We start from the raw sequence: 7,514 nt of genomic DNA, 5'->3' as shown, positions 1-7,514 counted from the left end.
CACCAAATTATTCCCAGAGAATCCAGAGGTCTGCATCTGCTTGCCTTTAGTCATGCTAAAATCTCATTCTGTATAGGTCGAAATAACCTAGTTTACATCTATACTGATTCATAATAACTAAATGAATGAACTGCAACCTTCGTTTTAACAAGATAAACAAACAGGCATGCAAAATCTAATTTAAATAAAGAAATAAATAAATCTATTATTGTTCCATCTTCTCCCTAAGAGGAAACAGAGGGAAAGTGAGAAAGAGAGAGCAAACAATTAGCTTTATATTGGGCCAGAAGTTTCCAGCGAGCTTTCCAGTTAAATGTGAGTAGGGTGACGTTGATGTGGAGGAAGAGGGGGTATATTAGTTTGTATAACAGGACACAGATGTGCTCACGATTCTCAGGGATGTAGCTGTGCTGTTCTCGACTCTTGTCCTGTAATGAAGCTTCAGAGGAGAAGGGTTTGTTCTCTTTTAATATGACTGTGAACAGGGTCAAACCTGCTGCTCAGTGGCCCATGAGTGCCAGCGCAGTGAAGGGTTCAACTGTTGGCAAGCATTTAATCTCTCTCACAGTCAATTACGCTTAAGTCAGTCCCTCCAGGATTTTTCTGATTTTGCGATTGCATAAAGTACCACAAAATCAAGCAAAGGCAGCAAAAATCATTCATTTTATCTTGGCATTTTTATTTTGGGCAGCTTTAGATTATTATGATGCACATTCAGCCAAAGTCCACTATACGTGCATTGAATTGATTGCTGAACTTCAAGTGGTTTCAACACTGTAAATAGTCCTGGTCCCACACAATTCCTTCATCTTATCCAAACACAAGACTAATAAGTTAATTTTATAGTTCTTAAAAATGTAAGTGGGTTGAACATAAAACAATTAAGTTGTTCCAAAAACTTTAAGAATTGTGTTGTTTCAGCTTATTTTAAGTAAGCAGTTTAAACAAGCTGTTTATTTTTTAATGAATCATGCATCTGAAACTTCAAGTTAGTGAACTACAGTAAACCTGCATACACTCTCAGTTCATTTTTGTTTTCTGTATTTTTGTTTCTGACAGCACTTCTTAGATTTATTAGAGTTCATATAGATGTTAATCAACAGAAAAATGCTTTTAATGCCTAAATATTATAATTATTTTCCCAGTACTGTGTTGCGGTTGGAAGGGATTCATTTGCTGGAATAGTTGGTGGTTCATTCTGCTGTTGTGACCTCTGAAATAAAGAATAAGCCAAAGGAAAATGAAATATTGAATAATCGAATTAATAGTGATTTCACATGAATGATTTGAATGATTCGTGTTAAGAAAACATGAAGTAACTAAGTTAACTTATTAGTTTTGACAAATTTATGTGGACTTTACATAAAATAATTAGGATGTCTGTTGTTTCAGCTCATTTTATACAAGTAGTTTAGACAAACAGCAAACGTCATTTTGCGTGTGTACGTACAGACTTAAACTTGCTATTTATGACTCAAAACTCATAATTATGTAGGACGTTTCATTTTTTCTTCTATAAAGCTCTGTATTTTAATTGTGGACAAAATGCTGTGCAGTCATGCCATATTTGATAAAAAAAAGTGTAAAAAGTAATAAATTGACTATACTTAAAAAAAATATAAGTAAACACTGCCTTAAAATTATGACAGTAAATGAACAATGCATAATTATAAAAATTAAGTAAAGTGAACCTAATAGTTCTAAGTTGCAACAGAAATACCAACCTGATCTCGGTCATACGAAAATGTACGATTTTAAAAATGAAGTGTGGCACCCAACCCCACCCCTAACCCCAACCGTCATTGGGTGATGATCAAATTTTACTAAATTGTACGAATTAGATCGTACGAATTCATACGAATTAGCCACTAATCCAAAAGGTTACGAATTGCTGTGAGATTGCGTTGGAAATACTGTACTTTTTTTTTTAAAGTAAAATCAACGTGTCACGTTTAAAGCAATGGGTTTACCTGCTTTTTAATGTAATTGCTTTTTAATGTTAATGATTTTGCTATAGTTTTTTTTTGACAAAGTTATGTTGATTTTAGTCATTTAGAGTCATTTATGTTTGAAATATGATAGAGAATTAGTATTTATAGGGTTTAGAGATAAACACTTAAGGTTTTCTCAGTGTTTCCTTTATATTATTTATAGAACCCAGTGGTTCTTTAGGTCAGAAAAGTAATACAAATGTTTGTTGTCTGTGTTTTCACTGTGAGGCAACACAAATTGAAGCAAATATTGCAGTAAATCTTAAGATATGCCACCACAAAATAATTGTCATCTTTTTAGGAGGCAAATATCAGACAAATGTCTCATGAAATCCAGTCGGGACTAGTACTGTAAGTGGTGTGAGAGTTTTTTATGATTTATTCCTCATTGTCTAATTTAAGAAAGTGTGGAAGGGATTTTCGAATTGGAATAAACAATGGAGGGCATTAAAGCTATTATCTGTTTGTCTTTAGTTAGTTACTGTGTGCTTAAGCTATTTTTTAAGTGTCTTTAAAGACTTTGAGTGCTCAGCTTTGCTCTCTTCAAAAGGCCGGAGGTGAATGCAGATGTCATTTTACAAGGTGCCATCGGTGGGAGAGTTCACACTCTACAGTCGCTTTCCCAGTTGGCCAATGGAGAACAAGAGATGGAAGTAGAAAACTCAACACGTTAATTCTGTTTTGTATTTAATTAGCTTGCTGAAATTCACTGGTTTTATTTATTTAATAACTTGCTTCACCTTTTGATCGCCTGTAGGTTATTTTAGCTATATGCATTTATTGCTTAAATCAATCTAAATTGTTTCTTTTATACATGCTGAAACATCCAGAATAAGCATACAATTTGAGATTTTCTGCTTTTAAATGAAATTATACTAATTTATAATATACACATAAATGTAGATTGTTAGACTGTGACCTGGTTTTCTAAAAAAGGTTTGAAAATGAGTGAAAAAAAGGCAAAATATGAATGAACAACCAAAGAAATACATATATGAAAAAAAAAACAAATCTAATTAGTTTAAACTAATTAGTTTAAAATGAAATGACACAGGAAAAAAAAGTATTAAACACATACAGAAAGGGAGGTGTAGAAAGGCAGTGAATGCCCAGACAGCAGCTGAAATTTCAGTATAGTTAAAGTGGTGATAAATAGTAACATGCTTCCCCACTATATATATATAATAAAACATCTGATCACTAATTCTGATCTATTTTTATTGATTAAAATTTTTTTCCTCACAGATGAGAAAAACATAGTATTTTTTAGCAAAACCTTTAATAGTTTATCAAAGTATGCACGACAATATGTATAAATTGTCAAAAAACTATTGTTACACTGAAAAACGGCAGAATAAAATAAAATAAATAAGTGAAACATGAATAACAGAATTGAACATGAATAAAAAAATCTCTACACTTGTTAATTGATTAAATATACAGCAGGGGATAAGGTGACACACACACTCTCTCTCTCTCTCTCTCTCTCTCTCTCTCTCTCTCTCTCTCTCTCACACACACACACAGACACACACACACACACACACACAACACACACTGCCCCAAGTTCATACATATTTTAAGTAAGTCGTCAGAAAAGTTTAAAGCTTTTGTGTGTTTGATTCTATAGTCCAGCCCTGTGTTTTTGAATAACAGCAGATGGATTGGCTTTGCGATGCTAATATTCTGGTTTAGTTTGAACAAAAACAGTATAATATTTTACTCTACAGAGCTCACAAGGAATGGAGATTTGGAACCGAAGTGGAACACCAGAATGAACTCTCAAACTACACTCTTAAAATTTAAGGTTTCAAAAGAAGGTTTAGTAGGGATGTCATCAAGAAGAATTTCCTCAAAGAACCTTTTAGTAAATAATTATGCATTATTTGTTGTGTTAAAAGCACTTTAATCATATAAAGAACCTTTTATGAATGAAAAACATTATATGGATATTCAAGGGTTCTCATGGAACTATGCAATAAAGAAGCTTTCCTTTTAGAAACATTTTTTTTTTAATGTGTTAATTTGACAATTTATTTCTTTAAAAAATAAATCATCTTTAACTACTTTATTTCCCAGACCTTTCCAAAGCTCATGCAGTGGGAATATTCATTGAGTATTTTTGGATTAAAGCTCATTAACCGGTTAGATAATCTTTTGACCATAATGAGGGAAGAGGTGTCGGGACAGCCTCAGATCTTGGCCCGTCTCGGTCACCCCCCACAAGGAGCGTTGGGGGTCTTGCTGAGGAGCACCCCTGAGTTAAGTAAACATGCAGCCAACAGGGGAAACTAGAAGTGTTGTCATTGACACGAGAAGAGGCTGTGAGGGTCTAAATTCAGCCCTGCAGACTCCATGCCCCCCATACGCCTGCAGAGTGATGGGAGTCCCACCCAGCCACACCATGTAGTGCTTGACCACATTTGTTTAGATTGAAGCAAGTGACTCGATTTAGTTTGCTGTATGTATATTTAACAGCTGTGGTTGTTGTTTTAATTCAGCTTAATAGTATTTTGACTAAAAGAAATTGCTTTGTGTATGTTTTGTGAACTGTTAAGGAAATAAATTTTGGTAAAAAAAAAAGAAAAAATCAACTTAATAAAAAATATTAAAAAATAACCTATTAAAAGAGCTGGTGTTGAGCTTTTAAATTTTTATTGTAAAAGTTTTGTCAATCTGGAAAAAAAATCAAATAAGTAAATAAATAAACTGAGATAAATAAAAAATCTAACTAATGCACAAAATAGTAAATAAATTAACAAATAAACAAACAAACAAACAAACATATAAATACACAGTTAAATAAAGTAAATAAATAAACTGAGATACATGAAAAAACTTATTAAATGACTCCACAAAAGAAAAATTGTATAATTAATAAATGACCTACCCATCAAAGAGCTGTTTTGGTTTAACCTGCTATCAGTATTTTGGCTTAAAGTCATTGTAATGTGTGTTGGTATTTAACATGTGAAATTTTGTCAGTCTGGAATAAATACATAAATAACCATTTAAAAGCACTGGTGTTGAACTCTATTATGAAAGATCTGAATGAAAACCATATAAACAAATCCTTATTAATAAAAAAGAACACTTGATTTCTTTTTGGATAGATATCAAGATTACTGAAGTTAAGCACTTCATATCCAAGTTTTACACCATGATAAATCAGTATAAAGCAGACAATCTGATTTCATTGCAGAAGACACGGAGTAAGAACTTCAAATCCGACATTGACGGAAATGTCTGGAAGGACATTATCAGACTACCTTTGTATATTTTAGCCTGCAAAATATTTAAAGAAATGTAATTTAATATTGTACATGTAGAGATTACACATCCCCAAATAAATATAGTAAATAAATAGCACTGTTTCACCTCAACGTCCCAAATGCAAGTATCGGCACACACATTCTTTCATTAGTTTGGGGAATGTTCTTTGATTGCTGATTTTTGGAATGGTGTTTGTGACAAACTGTCCATAATACATAAACAGAAGGTTACAGTCTCCTAATTAATGTGCTTACTATGTTTTCTGCAAGGACTGGACATTCCTTTGACTTGGCATTGATCATAAGTCTACTATCCTTAACAGTGCACATGCAGTATTGTAATATTGTTTTGGATTGGACCACACTGCTGTTATTTTTCTATTTAAATATTTGATTTGATTTATTTCGAATAGAAATATTATACACAAAACAATTCTTTAAACAAAATACATTTCAGCATGGTGGAAATGGAGCAGGATGAAAGCTTATTGTTTTCCCCACCCCATTATCACACACATCCATTCCATTTGTACATTTACATTATATAACATAGACCCAAAAAATACATACTATTTCAAACAGGCATTAATCGAAATTGTATCATACCTTTCTCATCTTGTTCTTTTTCAAGCACCTTTATTATTATATTCCTTTAACAATATATTTTTATAAAACTTTTTAAATCGATTAATATCCTCACATTATTTGAGAATCTGTTCCAGACTGTTCCATAATTTCACACCACATACAGACATACACACACACACCACATACAGACATACAAAATGTTTTAAGTTGTTTGTGTTTTCAACCTCCTAAGATTTTGTTATTCTCTCAAATTATATCCCCCTTGTCTTTTTTCAAAAAACTTTTGTATGCGTTTTAGAAGTATTTCATTCCTAGCTTTAAACATAAATTGTGCTGTTTTGAATTTAAATAAATTGTTGAACTTGAGTATCTTAAATTTTAAAAAATAAAGTATTTGTATGCTCCAAATACCCCACATTTTCTACCATTCTAAATACTGTATAGTATTTATGTTTTACTGATTACGGTGTGTGCAACTCTTTTGAAAAACCAAATCAAAAACACTTAAAAGACAATTATAAAGACAATTTTAAGACAAATGTTAACATTTCTTTTTTTTTTTCATTTTAAATTATTCCTTTGATTTATTTTGTTCACCTAAAATATGACAACACTGCAACACTGGAATTTTAATGAAAGACTTTAGATCTTGAATGAGAACTAATTTGTTTGTATTAGGTTTTTGAAAGCAACATCTAAACCAACTGTTAGGGGGAGAAAAAGCATATGGACTTGATGACATTGGAATCGTATCAGAGGAAGTCTTAATTTGGAACAAAATTGTTCTGATTTAAGACTGTTTTGAATTAGGTGCTTAAAACCAGCTTACAAAACAGGTGTTAAAAAATTGTACAGAAACTTAATTATTATGGAACAGCCTTTATGACAACATCCCCATGTGCCATTAACCCCGGTCTTCCCTCTATAGGAGCCATATTGTTAATGTGGCCCGTGATTTTCTTCCTTTATGTTGGTAATGAGTCACAGGGCTGGCTCATGAATGGACTCTCTGCGGGACGCCTCCGCACTGTTGGTCCTGTACACCTCGCACAGATCTCTGACTGTCAGACTCAGATGGAAATGAGGGGGTCTGGTGCAGATATATGCTCCTCTGAGTGGGAGTAGATGACCAAAATTACTGAAGGCTCATAGTAAAAGAATGATTGGCTGAACAGGAATCACATAAAAGCAGTCAAGATGCACAATTTTTTTTTTTTTGAGTAAGTGTGTGCCTTTTGCGCAATATGTGATTTGGATTTTTGATTATCAACAGTAGTCAACATTTGAAGTAGTTCAAACCCTTTTATCAAAGTTGTCCTAAAACTATTAACCAACACCCTTCTTGCCTTAGGACAATTTATTATTAATATTTTTTGATCTCCTTGTTTTGGTCCAAATGTTGACCACTGTACATGGTGATATAATACACAACAACAACACACAAAAACATTAAAAAACTATTGAGTTCCATCAGTATTACTACAACTTACTATTAAAATCCAAATAGATACAGGAATACATGATTTCCTAAAGTGATTCACTTTTGCACAACATATAGAACTATATAAAGCTTCCCTGGTGGCACTAACTGATACATTATAAATAAAACATTCATTAAATTTGCTTGTGGATTCTTAAAAACAGTGATTCATTAATAAACTGA

General features: G+C 32.5%; 1 protein-coding gene across 2 annotated transcripts in view; it reads left to right on the top strand.

The window, feature by feature from the left end:
• Window positions 1-7,514, top strand: part of tmem72 (transmembrane protein 72) — a 173,436-nt gene that overhangs the window by 73,699 nt on the left and 92,223 nt on the right. The window lies entirely within an intron of this gene.

The sequence above is a fragment of the Danio rerio genome, chromosome 13 (genome assembly GCF_052040795.2).
Source record: "Danio rerio strain M-AB ecotype USA chromosome 13, GRCz13ab, whole genome shotgun sequence".
Taxonomy (NCBI): domain Eukaryota; kingdom Metazoa; phylum Chordata; class Actinopteri; order Cypriniformes; family Danionidae; genus Danio; species Danio rerio.
Note: the sequence above shows the minus strand (reverse complement) of the source record. Positions and strands in the feature narration are given on the sequence as shown.